The sequence below is a fragment of the Brachyhypopomus gauderio genome, unplaced genomic scaffold (genome assembly GCF_052324685.1).
Source record: "Brachyhypopomus gauderio isolate BG-103 unplaced genomic scaffold, BGAUD_0.2 sc72, whole genome shotgun sequence".
Lineage (NCBI taxonomy): Eukaryota > Metazoa > Chordata > Actinopteri > Gymnotiformes > Hypopomidae > Brachyhypopomus > Brachyhypopomus gauderio.
The window spans coordinates 1,708,335-1,731,945 of NW_027506893.1; positions in this window are offsets into that span (position 1 = coordinate 1,708,335).

The window sequence follows — 23,611 nt, forward strand, 5'->3', positions numbered from 1 at the left end:
GCTGACATCTCTAACCGCTATGGAGACAACAAGTGCCCGTACGTCTTACAGAGTGGAGGAAAGCAAATGACTACAATTACCCACCTCTTCCAAAGGGCATGGAAACATGCCGGAATGCACGGACATATCGGCTTTACCATAATCCGAACATGTGTCAGTAACCAGGGCAGACACCTCACCATGGAAAACCGCATGCTTGTTTGTCATACCGTGGATACTGCAGACAGGTTCTATGCATCTTTGCCTACCCTGAGTGATGCTTTTAGGGTAAGAGAACTCAGAATCCAGGCACTGGATGAACCAATAAAGGGTTGAAAGAGTTATTCGTCTGTGTCTCGTCATTTATGACTTCCAGGGCATGCAGTCCAGCTACATTTCACACCCCAGGACATATTGGGCCTTCAACCACAGCAGATCAAACAGATACTCCTTCAAATCAAGAAATTACTAAAGGACCACACTAGACATATGAGAAGCCACCGGCAGGCAGTCAAAAGCACAACTTCAATAGCCTTAAATTCATCCACAACCTGGAGAGAATAAGACAGTAGCCGTCTACTCGGAACAAACACAAATACAGCTACACTACGGTACATATTATGCTCATCAACGCGGTGTCTTTTATAAAACGTGCACGAGCCTTCCACCTGGACATATTGGGCCTTCAACCACAGCAGATCAAACAGATACTCCTTCAAATCAAGAAATTACTAAAAGACATATGAGAAGCCACCGGCAGGCAGTCAAAAGACTTAAATCAAGTATGTTGACCTCCACATGCCCATTCTGGACAAATTTCCTCCATATGCCTACGGTATAACCTTGGACTTATCCACTTACAGAACACTTAAAATCCACCCAAGATTTTGAGAGATTTATGAAGATAGCAGGAGTGGAAATACCCAGGCTGATAGGTGAGTGGCATAATACAGACATATCAAGCCCGCAACAGGTGCACATTTCTAGGCATACATGTTTTAAACATGGTGGTTTTCTCTTCCAGACCAGATGAGGGAGGAGGCCAGAAAGGACACGTATTGCCTCTTACAGGGCTATCCAACAGGCTATCTGGCTATGATAACAGGCCATAGACCTGTGGTTTTTTACAACATGACTAAAGATCAAGTGGACAACGCAGAGCAAGATGACCAAGGCCGGACCGTCGTCTGGGTAAGCCCACATAAGTTCACCTTACCCCCGCCACACACTGTAGGATGAGAGGCCTGGTTGATCCACCCTGTTTGAAATTTAGAACTTAGTACATTAACATTTCCCAGGTTGATCGACACAAAACGGACAGGAGATACGGCTCGGCCTACCTCGCCCTGATGCCAGTAGAGGCGACGTGGTTAAGAGACATGGCTGACATCTCTAACCGCTATGGAGACAACAAGTGCCCGTACGTCTTACAGAGTGGAGGAAAGCAAATGACTACAATTACCCACCTCTTCCAAAGGGCATGGAAACATGCCGGAATGCAGGGACATATCAGCTTTACCATAATCCGAACATGTGTCAGTAACCAGGGCAGACACCTCACCATGGAAAACCGCATGCTTGTTTGTCATACCGTGGATACTGCAGACAGGTTCTATGCATCTTTGCCTACCCTGAGTGATGCTTTTAGGGTAAGAGAACTCAGAATCCAGGCACTGGATGAACCAATAAAGGGTTGAAAGAGTTATTCGTCTGTGTCTCGTCATTTATGACTTCCAGGGCATGCAGTCCAGCTACATTTCACACCCCAGGACATATTGGGCCTTCAACCACAGCAGATCAAACAGATACTCCTTCAAATCAAGAAATTACTAAAGGACCACACTAGACATATGAGAAGCCACCGGCAGGCAGTCAAAAGCACAACTTCAATAGCCTTAAATTCATCCACAACCTGGAGAGAATAAGACAGTAGCCGTCTACTCGGATCAAACACAAATACAGCTACACTACGGTACATATTATGCTCATCAACGCGGTGTCTTTTATAAAACGTGCACGAGCCTTCCACCTGGACATATTGGGCCTTCAACCACAGCAGATCAAACAGATACTCCTTCAAATCAAGAAATTACTAAAAGACATATGAGAAGCCACCGGCAGGCAGTCAAAAGACTTAAATCAAGTATGTTGACCTCCACATGCCCATTCTGGACAAATTTCCTCCATATGCCTACGGTATAACCTTGGACTTATCCACTTACAGAACACTTAAAATCCACCCAAGATTTTGAGAGATTTATGAAGATAGCAGGAGTGGAAATACCCAGGCTGATAGGTGAGTGGCATAATACAGACACATCAAGCCCGCAACAGGTGCACATTTCTAGGCATACATGTTTTAAACATGGTGGTTTTCTCTTCCAGACCAGATGAGGGAGGAGGCCAGAGAGGACACGTATTGCCTCTTACAGGGCTATCCGACAGGCTATCTGGCTATGATAACAGGCCATAGACCTGTGGTTTTTTACAACATGACTAAAGATCAAGTGGACAACGCAGAGCAAGATGACCAAGGCCGGACCGTCGTCTGGGTAAGCCCACATAAGTTCACCTTACCCCCGCCACACACTGTAGGATGAGAGGCCTGGTTGATCCACCCTGTTTGAAATTTAGAACTTAGTACATTAACATTTCCCAGGTTGATCGACACAAAACGGACAGGAGATACGGCTCGGCCTACCTCGCCCTGATGCCTGTAGAGGCGACGTGGTTAAGAGACATGGCTGACATCTCTAACCGCTATGGAGACAACAAGTGCCCGTACGTCTTACAGAGTGGAGGAAAGCAAATGACTACAATTACCCACCTCTTCCAAAGGGCATGGAAACATGCCGGAATGCACGGACATATCGGCTTTACCATAATCCGAACATGTGTCAGTAACCAGGGCAGACACCTCACCATGGAAAACCGCATGCTTGTTTGTCATACCGTGGATACTGCAGACAGGTTCTATGCATCTTTGCCTACCCTGAGTGATGCTTTTAGGGTAAGAGAACTCAGAATCCAGGCACTGGATGAACCAATAAAGGGTTGAAAGAGTTATTCGTCTGTGTCTCGTCATTTATGACTTCCAGGGCATGCAGTCCAGCTACATTTCACACCCCAGGACATATTGGGCCTTCAACCACAGCAGATCAAACAGATACTCCTTCAAATCAAGAAATTACTAAAGGACCACACTAGACATATGAGAAGCCACCGGCAGGCAGTCAAAAGCACAACTTCAATAGCCTTAAATTCATCCACAACCTGGAGAGAATAAGACAGTAGCCGTCTACTCGGAACAAACACAAATACAGCTACACTACGGTACATATTATGCTCATCAACGCGGTGTCTTTTATAAAACGTGCACGAGCCTTCCACCTGGACATATTGGGCCTTCAACCACAGCAGATCAAACAGATACTCCTTCAAATCAAGAAATTACTAAAAGACATATGAGAAGCCACCGGCAGGCAGTCAAAAGACTTAAATCAAGTATGTTGACCTCCACATGCCCATTCTGGACAAATTTCCTCCATATGCCTACGGTATAACCTTGGACTTATCCACTTACAGAACACTTAAAATCCACCCAAGATTTTGAGAGATTTATGAAGATAGCAGGAGTGGAAATACCCAGGCTGATAGGTGAGTGGCATAATACAGACATATCAAGCCCGCAACAGGTGCACATTTCTAGGCATACATGTTTTAAACATGGTGGTTTTCTCTTCCAGACCAGATGAGGGAGGAGGCCAGAAAGGACACGTATTGCCTCTTACAGGGCTATCCAACAGGCTATCTGGCTATGATAACAGGCCATAGACCTGTGGTTTTTTACAACATGACTAAAGATCAAGTGGACAACGCAGAGCAAGATGACCAAGGCCGGACCGTCGTCTGGGTAAGCCCACATAAGTTCACCTTACCCCCGCCACACACTGTAGGATGAGAGGCCTGGTTGATCCACCCTGTTTGAAATTTAGAACTTAGTACATTAACATTTCCCAGGTTGATCGACACAAAACGGACAGGAGATACGGCTCGGCCTACCTCGCCCTGATGCCTGTAGAGGCGACGTGGTTAAGAGACATGGCTGACATCTCTAACCGCTATGGAGACAACAAGTGCCCGTACGTCTTACAGAGTGGAGGAAAGCAAATGACTACAATTACCCACCTCTTCCAAAGGGCATGGAAACATGCCGGAATGCACGGACATATCGGCTTTACCATAATCCGAACATGTGTCAGTAACCAGGGCAGACACCTCACCATGGAAAACCGCATGCTTGTTTGTCATACCGTGGATACTGCAGACAGGTTCTATGCATCTTTGCCTACCCTGAGTGATGCTTTTAGGGTAAGAGAACTCAGAATCCAGGCACTGGATGAACCAATAAAGGGTTGAAAGAGTTATTCGTCTGTGTCTCGTCATTTATGACTTCCAGGGCATGCAGTCCAGCTACATTTCACACCCCAGGACATATTGGGCCTTCAACCACAGCAGATCAAACAGATACTCCTTCAAATCAAGAAATTACTAAAGGACCACACTAGACATATGAGAAGCCACCGGCAGGCAGTCAAAAGCACAACTTCAATAGCCTTAAATTCATCCACAACCTGGAGAGAATAAGACAGTAGCCGTCTACTCGGAACAAACACAAATACAGCTACACTACGGTACATATTATGCTCATCAACGCGGTGTCTTTTATAAAACGTGCATGAGCCTTCCACCTGGACATATTGGGCCTTCAACCACAGCAGATCAAACAGATACTCCTTCAAATCAAGAAATTACTAAAAGACATATGAGAAGCCACCGGCAGGCAGTCAAAAGACTTAAATCAAGTATGTTGACCTCCACATGCCCATTCTGGACAAATTTCCTCCATATGCCTACGGTATAACCTTGGACTTATCCACTTACAGAACACTTAAAATCCACCCAAGATTTTGAGAGATTTATGAAGATAGCAGGAGTGGAAATACCCAGGCTGATAGGTGAGTGGCATAATACAGACATATCAAGCCCGCAACAGGTGCACATTTCTAGGCATACATGTTTTAAACATGGTGGTTTTCTCTTCCAGACCAGATGAGGGAGGAGGCCAGAAAGGACACGTATTGCCTCTTACAGGGCTATCCAACAGGCTATCTGGCTATGATAACAGGCCATAGACCTGTGGTTTTTTACAACATGACTAAAGATCAAGTGGACAACGCAGAGCAAGATGACCAAGGCCGGACCGTCGTCTGGGTAAGCCCACATAAGTTCACCTTACCCCCGCCACACACTGTAGGATGAGAGGCCTGGTTGATCCACCCTGTTTGAAATTTAGAACTTAGTACATTAACATTTCCCAGGTTGATCGACACAAAACGGACAGGAGATACGGCTCGGCCTACCTCGCCCTGATGCCTGTAGAGGCGACGTGGTTAAGAGACATGGCTGACATCTCTAACCGCTATGGAGACAACAAGTGCCCGTACGTCTTACAGAGTGGAGGAAAGCAAATGACTACAATTACCCACCTCTTCCAAAGGGCATGGAAACATGCCGGAATGCACGGACATATCGGCTTTACCATAATCCGAACATGTGTCAGTAACCAGGGCAGACACCTCACCATGGAAAACCGCATGCTTGTTTGTCATACCGTGGATACTGCAGACAGGTTCTATGCATCTTTGCCTACCCTGAGTGATGCTTTTAGGGTAAGAGAACTCAGAATCCAGGCACTGGATGAACCAATAAAGGGTTGAAAGAGTTATTCGTCTGTGTCTCGTCATTTATGACTTCCAGGGCATGCAGTCCAGCTACATTTCACACCCCAGGACATATTGGGCCTTCAACCACAGCAGATCAAACAGATACTCCTTCAAATCAAGAAATTACTAAAGGACCACACTAGACATATGAGAAGCCACCGGCAGGCAGTCAAAAGCACAACTTCAATAGCCTTAAATTCATCCACAACCTGGAGAGAATAAGACAGTAGCCGTCTACTCGGAACAAACACAAATACAGCTACACTACGGTACATATTATGCTCATCAACGCGGTGTCTTTTATAAAACGTGCACGAGCCTTCCACCTGGACATATTGGGCCTTCAACCACAGCAGATCAAACAGATACTCCTTCAAATCAAGAAATTACTAAAAGACATATGAGAAGCCACCGGCAGGCAGTCAAAAGACTTAAATCAAGTATGTTGACCTCCACATGCCCATTCTGGACAAATTTCCTCCATATGCCTACGGTATAACCTTGGACTTATCCACTTACAGAACACTTAAAATCCACCCAAGATTTTGAGAGATTTATGAAGATAGCAGGAGTGGAAATACCCAGGCTGATAGGTGAGTGGCATAATACAGACATATCAAGCCCGCAACAGGTGCACATTTCTAGGCATACATGTTTTAAACATGGTGGTTTTCTCTTCCAGACCAGATGAGGGAGGAGGCCAGAAAGGACACGTATTGCCTCTTACAGGGCTATCCAACAGGCTATCTGGCTATGATAACAGGCCATAGACCTGTGGTTTTTTACAACATGACTAAAGATCAAGTGGACAACGCAGAGCAAGATGACCAAGGCCGGACCGTCGTCTGGGTAAGCCCACATAAGTTCACCTTACCCCCGCCACACACTGTAGGATGAGAGGCCTGGTTGATCCACCCTGTTTGAAATTTAGAACTTAGTACATTAACATTTCCCAGGTTGATCGACACAAAACGGACAGGAGATACGGCTCGGCCTACCTCGCCCTGATGCCTGTAGAGGCGACGTGGTTAAGAGACATGGCTGACATCTCTAACCGCTATGGAGACAACAAGTGCCCGTACGTCTTACAGAGTGGAGGAAAGCAAATGACTACAATTACCCACCTCTTCCAAAGGGCATGGAAACATGCCGGAATGCACGGACATATCGGCTTTACCATAATCCGAACATGTGTCAGTAACCAGGGCAGACACCTCACCATGGAAAACCGCATGCTTGTTTGTCATACCGTGGATACTGCAGACAGGTTCTATGCATCTTTGCCTACCCTGAGTGATGCTTTTAGGGTAAGAGAACTCAGAATCCAGGCACTGGATGAACCAATAAAGGGTTGAAAGAGTTATTCGTCTGTGTCTCGTCATTTATGACTTCCAGGGCATGCAGTCCAGCTACATTTCACACCCCAGGACATATTGGGCCTTCAACCACAGCAGATCAAACAGATACTCCTTCAAATCAAGAAATTACTAAAGGACCACACTAGACATATGAGAAGCCACCGGCAGGCAGTCAAAAGCACAACTTCAATAGCCTTAAATTCATCCACAACCTGGAGAGAATAAGACAGTAGCCGTCTACTCGGATCAAACACAAATACAGCTACACTACGGTACATATTATGCTCATCAACGCTGTGTCTTTTATAAAACGTGCACGAGCCTTCCACCTGGACATATTGGGCCTTCAACCACAGCAGATCAAACAGATACTCCTTCAAATCAAGAAATTACTAAAAGACATATGAGAAGCCACCGGCAGGCAGTCAAAAGACTTAAATCAAGTATGTTGACCTCCACATGCCCATTCTGGACAAATTTCCTCCATATGCCTACGGTATAACCTTGGACTTATCCACTTACAGAACACTTAAAATCCACCCAAGATTTTGAGAGATTTATGAAGATAGCAGGAGTGGAAATACCCAGGCTGATAGGTGAGTGGCATAATACAGACACATCAAGCCCGCAACAGGTGCACATTTCTAGGCATACATGTTTTAAACATGGTGGTTTTCTCTTCCAGACCAGATGAGGGAGGAGGCCAGAGAGGACACGTATTGCCTCTTACAGGGCTATCCGACAGGCTATCTGGCTATGATAACAGGCCATAGACCTGTGGTTTTTTACAACATGACTAAAGATCAAGTGGACAACGCAGAGCAAGATGACCAAGGCCGGACCGTCGTCTGGGTAAGCCCACATAAGTTCACCTTACCCCCGCCACACACTGTAGGATGAGAGGCCTGGTTGATCCACCCTGTTTGAAATTTAGAACTTAGTACATTAACATTTCCCAGGTTGATCGACACAAAACGGACAGGAGATACGGCTCGGCCTACCTCGCCCTGATGCCTGTAGAGGCGACGTGGTTAAGAGACATGGCTGACATCTCTAACCGCTATGGAGACAACAAGTGCCCGTACGTCTTACAGAGTGGAGGAAAGCAAATGACTACAATTACCCACCTCTTCCAAAGGGCATGGAAACATGCCGGAATGCACGGACATATCGGCTTTACCATAATCCGAACATGTGTCAGTAACCAGGGCAGACACCTCACCATGGAAAACCGCATGCTTGTTTGTCATACCGTGGATACTGCAGACAGGTTCTATGCATCTTTGCCTACCCTGAGTGATGCTTTTAGGGTAAGAGAACTCAGAATCCAGGCACTGGATGAACCAATAAAGGGTTGAAAGAGTTATTCGTCTGTGTCTCGTCATTTATGACTTCCAGGGCATGCAGTCCAGCTACATTTCACACCCCAGGACATATTGGGCCTTCAACCACAGCAGATCAAACAGATACTCCTTCAAATCAAGAAATTACTAAAGGACCACACTAGACATATGAGAAGCCACCGGCAGGCAGTCAAAAGCACAACTTCAATAGCCTTAAATTCATCCACAACCTGGAGAGAATAAGACAGTAGCCGTCTACTCGGAACAAACACAAATACAGCTACACTACGGTACATATTATGCTCATCAACGCTGTGTCTTTTATAAAACGTGCACGAGCCTTCCACCTGGACATATTGGGCCTTCAACCACAGCAGATCAAACAGATACTCCTTCAAATCAAGAAATTACTAAAAGACATATGAGAAGCCACCGGCAGGCAGTCAAAAGACTTAAATCAAGTATGTTGACCTCCACATGCCCATTCTGGACAAATTTCCTCCATATGCCTACGGTATAACCTTGGACTTATCCACTTACAGAACACTTAAAATCCACCCAAGATTTTGAGAGATTTATGAAGATAGCAGGAGTGGAAATACCCAGGCTGATAGGTGAGTGGCATAATACAGACATATCAAGCCCGCAACAGGTGCACATTTCTAGGCATACATGTTTTAAACATGGTGGTTTTCTCTTCCAGACCAGATGAGGGAGGAGGCCAGAAAGGACACGTATTGCCTCTTACAGGGCTATCCAACAGGCTATCTGGCTATGATAACAGGCCATAGACCTGTGGTTTTTTACAACATGACTAAAGATCAAGTGGACAACGCAGAGCAAGATGACCAAGGCCGGACCGTCGTCTGGGTAAGCCCACATAAGTTCACCTTACCCCCGCCACACACTGTAGGATGAGAGGCCTGGTTGATCCACCCTGTTTGAAATTTAGAACTTAGTACATTAACATTTCCCAGGTTGATCGACACAAAACGGACAGGAGATACGGCTCGGCCTACCTCGCCCTGATGCCTGTAGAGGCGACGTGGTTAAGAGACATGGCTGACATCTCTAACCGCTATGGAGACAACAAGTGCCCGTACGTCTTACAGAGTGGAGGAAAGCAAATGACTACAATTACCCACCTCTTCCAAAGGGCATGGAAACATGCCGGAATGCACGGACATATCGGCTTTACCATAATCCGAACATGTGTCAGTAACCAGGGCAGACACCTCACCATGGAAAACCGCATGCTTGTTTGTCATACCGTGGATACTGCAGACAGGTTCTATGCATCTTTGCCTACCCTGAGTGATGCTTTTAGGGTAAGAGAACTCAGAATCCAGGCACTGGATGAACCAATAAAGGGTTGAAAGAGTTATTCGTCTGTGTCTCGTCATTTATGACTTCCAGGGCATGCAGTCCAGCTACATTTCACACCCCAGGACATATTGGGCCTTCAACCACAGCAGATCAAACAGATACTCCTTCAAATCAAGAAATTACTAAAGGACCACACTAGACATATGAGAAGCCACCGGCAGGCAGTCAAAAGCACAACTTCAATAGCCTTAAATTCATCCACAACCTGGAGAGAATAAGACAGTAGCCGTCTACTCGGATCAAACACAAATACAGCTACACTACGGTACATATTATGCTCATCAACGCTGTGTCTTTTATAAAACGTGCACGAGCCTTCCACCTGGACATATTGGGCCTTCAACCACAGCAGATCAAACAGATACTCCTTCAAATCAAGAAATTACTAAAAGACATATGAGAAGCCACCGGCAGGCAGTCAAAAGACTTAAATCAAGTATGTTGACCTCCACATGCCCATTCTGGACAAATTTCCTCCATATGCCTACGGTATAACCTTGGACTTATCCACTTACAGAACACTTAAAATCCACCCAAGATTTTGAGAGATTTATGAAGATAGCAGGAGTGGAAATACCCAGGCTGATAGGTGAGTGGCATAATACAGACACATCAAGCCCGCAACAGGTGCACATTTCTAGGCATACATGTTTTAAACATGGTGGTTTTCTCTTCCAGACCAGATGAGGGAGGAGGCCAGAGAGGACACGTATTGCCTCTTACAGGGCTATCCGACAGGCTATCTGGCTATGATAACAGGCCATAGACCTGTGGTTTTTTACAACATGACTAAAGATCAAGTGGACAACGCAGAGCAAGATGACCAAGGCCGGACCGTCGTCTGGGTAAGCCCACATAAGTTCACCTTACCCCCGCCACACACTGTAGGATGAGAGGCCTGGTTGATCCACCCTGTTTGAAATTTAGAACTTAGTACATTAACATTTCCCAGGTTGATCGACACAAAACGGACAGGAGATACGGCTCGGCCTACCTCGCCCTGATGCCTGTAGAGGCGACGTGGTTAAGAGACATGGCTGACATCTCTAACCGCTATGGAGACAACAAGTGCCCGTACGTCTTACAGAGTGGAGGAAAGCAAATGACTACAATTACCCACCTCTTCCAAAGGGCATGGAAACATGCCGGAATGCACGGACATATCGGCTTTACCATAATCCGAACATGTGTCAGTAACCAGGGCAGACACCTCACCATGGAAAACCGCATGCTTGTTTGTCATACCGTGGATACTGCAGACAGGTTCTATGCATCTTTGCCTACCCTGAGTGATGCTTTTAGGGTAAGAGAACTCAGAATCCAGGCACTGGATGAACCAATAAAGGGTTGAAAGAGTTATTCGTCTGTGTCTCGTCATTTATGACTTCCAGGGCATGCAGTCCAGCTACATTTCACACCCCAGGACATATTGGGCCTTCAACCACAGCAGATCAAACAGATACTCCTTCAAATCAAGAAATTACTAAAGGACCACACTAGACATATGAGAAGCCACCGGCAGGCAGTCAAAAGCACAACTTCAATAGCCTTAAATTCATCCACAACCTGGAGAGAATAAGACAGTAGCCGTCTACTCGGAACAAACACAAATACAGCTACACTACGGTACATATTATGCTCATCAACGCGGTGTCTTTTATAAAACGTGCACGAGCCTTCCACCTGGACATATTGGGCCTTCAACCACAGCAGATCAAACAGATACTCCTTCAAATCAAGAAATTACTAAAAGACATATGAGAAGCCACCGGCAGGCAGTCAAAAGACTTAAATCAAGTATGTTGACCTCCACATGCCCATTCTGGACAAATTTCCTCCATATGCCTACGGTATAACCTTGGACTTATCCACTTACAGAACACTTAAAATCCACCCAAGATTTTGAGAGATTTATGAAGATAGCAGGAGTGGAAATACCCAGGCTGATAGGTGAGTGGCATAATACAGACATATCAAGCCCGCAACAGGTGCACATTTCTAGGCATACATGTTTTAAACATGGTGGTTTTCTCTTCCAGACCAGATGAGGGAGGAGGCCAGAGAGGACACGTATTGCCTCTTACAGGGCTATCCGACAGGCTATCTGGCTATGATAACAGGCCATAGACCTGTGGTTTTTTACAACATGACTAAAGATCAAGTGGACAACGCAGAGCAAGATGACCAAGGCCGGACCGTCGTCTGGGTAAGCCCACATAAGTTCACCTTACCCCCGCCACACACTGTAGGATGAGAGGCCTGGTTGATCCACCCTGTTTGAAATTTAGAACTTAGTACATTAACATTTCCCAGGTTGATCGACACAAAACGGACAGGAGATACGGCTCGGCCTACCTCGCCCTGATGCCTGTAGAGGCGACGTGGTTAAGAGACATGGCTGACATCTCTAACCGCTATGGAGACAACAAGTGCCCGTACGTCTTACAGAGTGGAGGAAAGCAAATGACTACAATTACCCACCTCTTCCAAAGGGCATGGAAACATGCCGGAATGCACGGACATATCGGCTTTACCATAATCCGAACATGTGTCAGTAACCAGGGCAGACACCTCACCATGGAAAACCGCATGCTTGTTTGTCATACCGTGGATACTGCAGACAGGTTCTATGCATCTTTGCCTACCCTGAGTGATGCTTTTAGGGTAAGAGAACTCAGAATCCAGGCACTGGATGAACCAATAAAGGGTTGAAAGAGTTATTCGTCTGTGTCTCGTCATTTATGACTTCCAGGGCATGCAGTCCAGCTACATTTCACACCCCAGGACATATTGGGCCTTCAACCACAGCAGATCAAACAGATACTCCTTCAAATCAAGAAATTACTAAAGGACCACACTAGACATATGAGAAGCCACCGGCAGGCAGTCAAAAGCACAACTTCAATAGCCTTAAATTCATCCACAACCTGGAGAGAATAAGACAGTAGCCGTCTACTCGGATCAAACACAAATACAGCTACACTACGGTACATATTATGCTCATCAACGCTGTGTCTTTTATAAAACGTGCACGAGCCTTCCACCTGGACATATTGGGCCTTCAACCACAGCAGATCAAACAGATACTCCTTCAAATCAAGAAATTACTAAAAGACATATGAGAAGCCACCGGCAGGCAGTCAAAAGACTTAAATCAAGTATGTTGACCTCCACATGCCCATTCTGGACAAATTTCCTCCATATGCCTACGGTATAACCTTGGACTTATCCACTTACAGAACACTTAAAATCCACCCAAGATTTTGAGAGATTTATGAAGATAGCAGGAGTGGAAATACCCAGGCTGATAGGTGAGTGGCATAATACAGACACATCAAGCCCGCAACAGGTGCACATTTCTAGGCATACATGTTTTAAACATGGTGGTTTTCTCTTCCAGACCAGATGAGGGAGGAGGCCAGAGAGGACACGTATTGCCTCTTACAGGGCTATCCGACAGGCTATCTGGCTATGATAACAGGCCATAGACCTGTGGTTTTTTACAACATGACTAAAGATCAAGTGGACAACGCAGAGCAAGATGACCAAGGCCGGACCGTCGTCTGGGTAAGCCCACATAAGTTCACCTTACCCCCGCCACACACTGTAGGATGAGAGGCCTGGTTGATCCACCCTGTTTGAAATTTAGAACTTAGTACATTAACATTTCCCAGGTTGATCGACACAAAACGGACAGGAGATACGGCTCGGCCTACCTCGCCCTGATGCCTGTAGAGGCGACGTGGTTAAGAGACATGGCTGACATCTCTAACCGCTATGGAGACAACAAGTGCCCGTACGTCTTACAGAGTGGAGGAAAGCAAATGACTACAATTACCCACCTCTTCCAAAGGGCATGGAAACATGCCGGAATGCACGGACATATCGGCTTTACCATAATCCGAACATGTGTCAGTAACCAGGGCAGACACCTCACCATGGAAAACCGCATGCTTGTTTGTCATACCGTGGATACTGCAGACAGGTTCTATGCATCTTTGCCTACCCTGAGTGATGCTTTTAGGGTAAGAGAACTCAGAATCCAGGCACTGGATGAACCAATAAAGGGTTGAAAGAGTTATTCGTCTGTGTCTCGTCATTTATGACTTCCAGGGCATGCAGTCCAGCTACATTTCACACCCCAGGACATATTGGGCCTTCAACCACAGCAGATCAAACAGATACTCCTTCAAATCAAGAAATTACTAAAGGACCACACTAGACATATGAGAAGCCACCGGCAGGCAGTCAAAAGCACAACTTCAATAGCCTTAAATTCATCCACAACCTGGAGAGAATAAGACAGTAGCCGTCTACTCGGAACAAACACAAATACAGCTACACTACGGTACATATTATGCTCATCAACGCGGTGTCTTTTATAAAACGTGCATGAGCCTTCCACCTGGACATATTGGGCCTTCAACCACAGCAGATCAAACAGATACTCCTTCAAATCAAGAAATTACTAAAAGACATATGAGAAGCCACCGGCAGGCAGTCAAAAGACTTAAATCAAGTATGTTGACCTCCACATGCCCATTCTGGACAAATTTCCTCCATATGCCTACGGTATAACCTTGGACTTATCCACTTACAGAACACTTAAAATCCACCCAAGATTTTGAGAGATTTATGAAGATAGCAGGAGTGGAAATACCCAGGCTGATAGGTGAGTGGCATAATACAGACATATCAAGCCCGCAACAGGTGCACATTTCTAGGCATACATGTTTTAAACATGGTGGTTTTCTCTTCCAGACCAGATGAGGGAGGAGGCCAGAAAGGACACGTATTGCCTCTTACAGGGCTATCCAACAGGCTATCTGGCTATGATAACAGGCCATAGACCTGTGGTTTTTTACAACATGACTAAAGATCAAGTGGACAACGCAGAGCAAGATGACCAAGGCCGGACCGTCGTCTGGGTAAGCCCACATAAGTTCACCTTACCCCCGCCACACACTGTAGGATGAGAGGCCTGGTTGATCCACCCTGTTTGAAATTTAGAACTTAGTACATTAACATTTCCCAGGTTGATCGACACAAAACGGACAGGAGATACGGCTCGGCCTACCTCGCCCTGATGCCTGTAGAGGCGACGTGGTTAAGAGACATGGCTGACATCTCTAACCGCTATGGAGACAACAAGTGCCCGTACGTCTTACAGAGTGGAGGAAAGCAAATGACTACAATTACCCACCTCTTCCAAAGGGCATGGAAACATGCCGGAATGCACGGACATATCGGCTTTACCATAATCCGAACATGTGTCAGTAACCAGGGCAGACACCTCACCATGGAAAACCGCATGCTTGTTTGTCATACCGTGGATACTGCAGACAGGTTCTATGCATCTTTGCCTACCCTGAGTGATGCTTTTAGGGTAAGAGAACTCAGAATCCAGGCACTGGATGAACCAATAAAGGGTTGAAAGAGTTATTCGTCTGTGTCTCGTCATTTATGACTTCCAGGGCATGCAGTCCAGCTACATTTCACACCCCAGGACATATTGGGCCTTCAACCACAGCAGATCAAACAGATACTCCTTCAAATCAAGAAATTACTAAAGGACCACACTAGACATATGAGAAGCCACCGGCAGGCAGTCAAAAGCACAACTTCAATAGCCTTAAATTCATCCACAACCTGGAGAGAATAAGACAGTAGCCGTCTACTCGGAACAAACACAAATACAGCTACACTACGGTACATATTATGCTCATCAACGCGGTGTCTTTTATAAAACGTGCACGAGCCTTCCACCTGGACATATTGGGCCTTCAACCACAGCAGATCAAACAGATACTCCTTCAAATCAAGAAATTACTAAAAGACATATGAGAAGCCACCGGCAGGCAGTCAAAAGACTTAAATCAAGTATGTTGACCTCCACATGCCCATTCTGGACAAATTTCCTCCATATGCCTACGGTATAACCTTGGACTTATCCACTTACAGAACACTTAAAATCCACCCAAGATTTTGAGAGATTTATGAAGATAGCAGGAGTGGAAATACCCAGGCTGATAGGTGAGTGGCATAATACAGACATATCAAGCCCGCAACAGGTGCACATTTCTAGGCATACATGTTTTAAACATGGTGGTTTTCTCTTCCAGACCAGATGAGGGAGGAGGCCAGAAAGGACACGTATTGCCTCTTACAGGGCTATCCAACAGGCTATCTGGCTATGATAACAGGCCATAGACCTGTGGTTTTTTACAACATGACTAAAGATCAAGTGGACAACGCAGAGCAAGATGACCAAGGCCGGACCGTCGTCTGGGTAAGCCCACATAAGTTCACCTTACCCCCGCCACACACTGTAGGATGAGAGGCCTGGTTGATCCACCCTGTTTGAAATTTAGAACTTAGTACATTAACATTTCCCAGGTTGATCGACACAAAACGGACAGGAGATACGGCTCGGCCTACCTCGCCCTGATGCCTGTAGAGGCGACGTGGTTAAGAGACATGGCTGACATCTCTAACCGCTATGGAGACAACAAGTGCCCGTACGTCTTACAGAGTGGAGGAAAGCAAATGACTACAATTACCCACCTCTTCCAAAGGGCATGGAAACATGCCGGAATGCACGGACATATCGGCTTTACCATAATCCGAACATGTGTCAGTAACCAGGGCAGACACCTCACCATGGAAAACCGCATGCTTGTTTGTCATACCGTGGATACTGCAGACAGGTTCTATGCATCTTTGCCTACCCTGAGTGATGCTTTTAGGGTAAGAGAACTCAGAATCCAGGCACTGGATGAACCAATAAAGGGTTGAAAGAGTTATTCGTCTGTGTCTCGTCATTTATGACTTCCAGGGCATGCAGTCCAGCTACATTTCACACCCCAGGACATATTGGGCCTTCAACCACAGCAGATCAAACAGATACTCCTTCAAATCAAGAAATTACTAAAGGACCACACTAGACATATGAGAAGCCACCGGCAGGCAGTCAAAAGCACAACTTCAATAGCCTTAAATTCATCCACAACCTGGAGAGAATAAGACAGTAGCCGTCTACTCGGATCAAACACAAATACAGCTACACTACGGTACATATTATGCTCATCAACGCTGTGTCTTTTATAAAACGTGCACGAGCCTTCCACCTGGACATATTGGGCCTTCAACCACAGCAGATCAAACAGATACTCCTTCAAATCAAGAAATTACTAAAAGACATATGAGAAGCCACCGGCAGGCAGTCAAAAGACTTAAATCAAGTATGTTGACCTCCACATGCCCATTCTGGACAAATTTCCTCCATATGCCTACGGTATAACCTTGGACTTATCCACTTACAGAACACTTAAAATCCACCCAAGATTTTGAGAGATTTATGAAGATAGCAGGAGTGGAAATACCCAGGCTGATAGGTGAGTGGCATAATACAGACACATCAAGCCCGCAACAGGTGCACATTTCTAGGCATACATGTTTTAAACATGGTGGTTTTCTCTTCCAGACCAGATGAGGGAGGAGGCCAGAGAGGACACGTATTGCCTCTTACAGGGCTATCCGACAGGCTATCTGGCTATGATAACAGGCCATAGACCTGTGGTTTTTTACAACATGACTAAAGATCAAGTGGACAACGCAGAGCAAGATGACCAAGGCCGGACCGTCGTCTGGGTAAGCCCACATAAGTTCACCTTACCCCCGCCACACACTGTAGGATGAGAGGCCTGGTTGATCCACCCTGTTTGAAATTTAGAACTTAGTACATTAACATTTCCCAGGTTGATCGACACAAAACGGACAGGAGATACGGCTCGGCCTACCTCGCCCTGATGCCTGTAGAGGCGACGTGGTTAAGAGACATGGCTGACATCTCTAACCGCTATGGAGACAACAAGTGCCCGTACGTCTTACAGAGTGGAGGAAAGCAAATGACTACAATTACCCACCTCTTCCAAAGGGCATGGAAACATGCCGGAATGCACGGACATATCGGCTTTACCATAATCCGAACATGTGTCAGTAACCAGGGCAGACACCTCACCATGGAAAACCGCATGCTTGTTTGTCATACCGTGGATACTGCAGACAGGTTCTATGCATCTTTGCCTACCCTGAGTGATGCTTTTAGGGTAAGAGAACTCAGAATCCAGGCACTGGATGAACCAATAAAGGGTTGAAAGAGTTATTCGTCTGTGTCTCGTCATTTATGACTTCCAGGGCATGCAGTCCAGCTACATTTCACACCCCAGGACATATTGGGCCTTCAACCACAGCAGATCAAACAGATACTCCTTCAAATCAAGAAATTACTAAAGGACCACACTAGACATATGAGAAGCCACCGGCAGGCAGTCAAAAGCACAACTTCAATAGCCTTAAATTCATCCACAACCTGGAGAGAATAAGACAGTAGCCGTCTACTCGGAACAAACACAAATACAGCTACACTACGGTACATATTATGCTCATCAACGCGGTGTCTTTTATAAAACGTGCATGAGCCTTCCACCTGGACATATTGGGCCTTCAACCACAGCAGATCAAACAGATACTCCTTCAAATCAAGAAATTACTAAAAGACATATGAGAAGCCACCGGCAGGCAGTCAAAAGACTTAAATCAAGTATGTTGACCTCCACATGCCCATTCTGGACAAATTTCCTCCATATGCCTACGGTATAACCTTGGACTTATCCACTTACAGAACACTTAAAATCCACCCAAGATTTTGAGAGATTTATGAAGATAGCAGGAGTGGAAATACCCAGGCTGATAGGTGAGTGGCATAATACAGACATATCAAGCCCGCAACAGGTGCACATTTCTAGGCATACATGTTTTAAACATGGTGGTTTTCTCTTCCAGACCAGATGAGGGAGGAGGCCAGAAAGGACACGTATTGCCTCTTACAGGGCTATCCAACAGGCTATCTGGCTATGATAACAGGCCATAGACCTGTGGTTTTTTACAACATGACTAAAGATCAAGTGGACAACGCAGAGCAAGATGACCAAGGCCGGACCGTCGTCTGGGTAAGCCCACATAAGTTCACCTTACCCCCGCCACACACTGTAGGATGAGAGGCCTGGTTGATCCACCCTGTTTGAAATTTAGAACTTAGTACATTAACATTTCCCAGGTTGATCGACACAAAACGGACAGGAGATACGGCTCGGCCTACCTCGCCCTGATGCCTGTAGAGGCGACGTGGTTAAGAGACATGGCTGACATCTCTAACCGCTATGGAGACAACAAGTGCCCGTACGTCTTACAGAGTGGAGGAAAGCAAATGACTACAATTACCCACCTCTTCCAAAGGGCATGGAAACATGCCGGAATGCACGGACATATCGGCTTTACCATAATCCGAACATGTGTCAGTAACCAGGGCAGACACCTCACCATGGAAAACCGCATGCTTGTTTGTCATACCGTGGATACTGCAGACAGGTTCTATGCATCTTTGCCTACCCTGAGTGATGCTTTTAGGGTAAGAGAACTCAGAATCCAGGCACTGGATGAACCAATAAAGGGTTGAAAGAGTTATTCGTCTGTGTCTCGTCATTTATGACTTCCAGGGCATGCAGTCCAGCTACATTTCACACCCCAGGACATATTGGGCCTTCAACCACAGCAGATCAAACAGATACTCCTTCAAATCAAGAAATTACTAAAGGACCACACTAGACATATGAGAAGCCACCGGCAGGCAGTCAAAAGCACAACTTCAATAGCCTTAAATTCATCCACAACCTGGAGAGAATAAGACAGTAGCCGTCTACTCGGAACAAACACAAATACAGCTACACTACGGTACATATTATGCTCATCAACGCGGTGTCTTTTATAAAACGTGCACGAGCCTTCCACCTGGACATATTGGGCCTTCAACCACAGCAGATCAAACAGATACTCCTTCAAATCAAGAAATTACTAAAAGACATATGAGAAGCCACCGGCAGGCAGTCAAAAGACTTAAATCAAGTATGTTGACCTCCACATGCCCATTCTGGACAAATTTCCTCCATATGCCTACGGTATAACCTTGGACTTATCCACTTACAGAACACTTAAAATCCACCCAAGATTTTGAGAGATTTATGAAGATAGCAGGAGTGGAAATACCCAGGCTGATAGGTGAGTGGCATAATACAGACATATCAAGCCCGCAACAGGTGCACATTTCTAGGCATACATGTTTTAAACATGGTGGTTTTCTCTTCCAGACCAGATGAGGGAGGAGGCCAGAAAGGACACGTATTGCCTCTTACAGGGCTATCCAACAGGCTATCTGGCTATGATAACAGGCCATAGACCTGTGGTTTTTTACAACATGACTAAAGATCAAGTGGACAACGCAGAGCAAGATGACCAAGGCCGGACCGTCGTCTGGGTAAGCCCACATAAGTTCACCTTACCCCCGCCACACACTGTAGGATGAGAGGCCTGGTTGATCCACCCTGTTTGAAATTTAGAACTTAGTACATTAACATTTCCCAGGTTGATCGACACAAAACGGACAGGAGATACGGCTCGGCCTACCTCGCCCTGATGCCTGTAGAGGCGACGTGGTTAAGAGACATGGCTGACATCTCTAACCGCTATGGAGACAACAAGTGCCCGTACGTCTTACAGAGTGGAGGAAAGCAAATGACTACAATTACCCACCTCTTCCAAAGGGCATGGAAACATGCCGGAATGCACGGACATATCGGCTTTACCATAATCCGAACATGTGTCAGTAACCAGGGCAGACACCTCACCATGGAAAACCGCATGCTTGTTTGTCATACCGTGGATACTGCAGACAGGTTCTATGCATCTTTGCCTACCCTGAGTGATGCTTTTAGGGTAAGAGAACTCAGAATCCAGGCACTGGATGAACCAATAAAGGGTTGAAAGAGTTATTCGTCTGTGTCTCGTCATTTATGACTTCCAGGGCATGCAGTCCAGCTACATTTCACACCCCAGGACATATTGGGCCTTCAACCACAGCAGATCAAACAGATACTCCTTCAAATCAAGAAATTACTAAAGGACCACACTAGACATATGAGAAGCCACCGGCAGGCAGTCAAAAGCACAACTTCAATAGCCTTAAATTCATCCACAACCTGGAGAGAATAAGACAGTAGCCGTCTACTCGGATCAAACACAAATACAGCTACACTACGGTACATATTATGCTCATCAACGCTGTGTCTTTTATAAAACGTGCACGAGCCTTCCACCTGGACATATTGGGCCTTCAACCACAGCAGATCAAACAGATACTCCTTCAAATCAAGAAATTACTAAAAGACATATGAGAAGCCACCGGCAGGCAGTCAAAAGACTTAAATCAAGTATGTTGACCTCCACATGCCCATTCTGGACAAATTTCCTCCATATGCCTACGGTATAACCTTGGACTTATCCACTTACAGAACACTTAAAATCCACCCAAGATTTTGAGAGATTTATGAAGATAGCAGGAGTGGAAATACCCAGGCTGATAGGTGAGTGGCATAATACAGACACATCAAGCCCGCAACAGGTGCACATTTCTAGGCATACATGTTTTAAACATGGTGGTTTTCTCTTCCAGACCAGATGAGGGAGGAGGCCAGAGAGGACACGTATTGCCTCTTACAGGGCTATCCGACAGGCTATCTGGCTATGATAACAGGCCATAGACCTGTGGTTTTTTACAACATGACTAAAGATCAAGTGGACAACGCAGAGCAAGATGACCAAGGCCGGACCGTCGTCTGGGTAAGCCCACATAAGTTCACCTTACCCCCGCCACACACTGTAGGATGAGAGGCCTGGTTGATCCACCCTGTTTGAAATTTAGAACTTAGTACATTAACATTTCCCAGGTTGATCGACACAAAACGGACAGGAGATACGGCTCGGCCTACCTCGCCCTGATGCCTGTAGAGGCGACGTGGTTAAGAGACATGGCTGACATCTCTAACCGCTATGGAGACAACAAGTGCCCGTACGTCTTACAGAGTGGAGGAAAGCAAATGACTACAATTACCCACCTCTTCCAAAGGGCATGGAAACATGCCGGAATGCACGGACATATCGGCTTTACCATAATCCGAACATGTGTCAGTAACCAGGGCAGACACCTCACCATGGAAAACCGCATGCTTGTTTGTCATACCGTGGATACTGCAGACAGGTTCTATGCATCTTTGCCTACCCTGAGTGATGCTTTTAGGGTAAGAGAACTCAGAATCCAGGCACTGGATGAACCAATAAAGGGTTGAAAGAGTTATTCGTCTGTGTCTCGTCATTTATGACTTCCAGGGCATGCAGTCCAGCTACATTTCACACCCCAGGACATATTGGGCCTTCAACCACAGCAGATCAAACAGATACTCCTTCAAATCAAGAAATTACTAAAGGACCACACTAGACATATGAGAAGCCACCGGCAGGCAGTCAAAAGCACAACTTCAATAGCCTTAAATTCATCCACAACCTGGAGAGAATAAGACAGTAGCCGTCTACTCGGAACAAACACAAATACAGCTACACTACGGTACATATTATGCTCATCAACGCGGTGTCTTTTATAAAACGTGCACGAGCCTTCCACCTGGACATATTGGGCCTTCAACCACAGCAGATCAAACAGATACTCCTTCAAATCAAGAAATTACTAAAAGACATATGAGAAGCCACCGGCAGGCAGTCAAAAGACTTAAATCAAGTATGTTGACCTCCACATGCCCATTCTGGACAAATTTCCTCCATATGCCTACGGTATAACCTTGGACTTATCCACTTACAGAACACTTAAAATCCACCCAAGATTTTGAGAGATTTATGAAGATAGCAGGAGTGGAAATACCCAGGCTGATAGGTGAGTGGCATAATACAGACATATCAAGCCCGCAACAGGTGCACATTTCTAGGCATACATGTTTTAAACATGGTGGTTTTCTCTTCCAGACCAGATGAGGGAGGAGGCCAGAGAGGACATGTATTGCCTCTTACAGGGCTATCCGACAGGCTATCTGGCTATGATAACAGGCCATAGACCTGTGGTTTTTTACAACATGACTAAAGATCAAGTGGACAACGCAGAGCAAGATGACCAAGGCCGGACCGTCGTCTGGGTAAGCCCACATAAGTTCACCTTACCCCCGCCACACACTGTAGGATGAGAGGCCTGGTTGATCCACCCTGTTTGAAATTTAGAACTTAGTACATTAACATTTCCCAGGTTGATCGACACAAAACGGACAGGAGATACGGCTCGGCCTACCTCGCCCTGATGCCTGTAGAGGCGACGTGGTTAAGAGACATGGCTGACATCTCTAACCGCTATGGAGACAACAAGTGCCCGTACGTCTTACAGAGTGGAGGAAAGCAAATGACTACAATTACCCACCTCTTCCAAAGGGCATGGAAACATGCCGGAATGCACGGACATATCGGCTTTACCATAATCCGAACATGTGTCAGTAACCAGGGCAGACACCTCACCATGGAAAACCGCATGCTTGTTTGTCATACCGTGGATACTGCAGACAGGTTCTATGCATCTTTGCCTACCCTGAGTGATGCTTTTAGGGTAAGAGAACTCAGAATCCAGGCACTGGATGAACCAATAAAGGGTTGAAAGAGTTATTCGTCTGTGTCTCGTCATTTATGACTTCCAGGGCATGCAGTCCAGCTACATTTCACACCCCAGGACATATTGGGCCTTCAACCACAGCAGATCAAACAGATACTCCTTCAAATCAAGAAATTACTAAAGGACCACACTAGACATATGAGA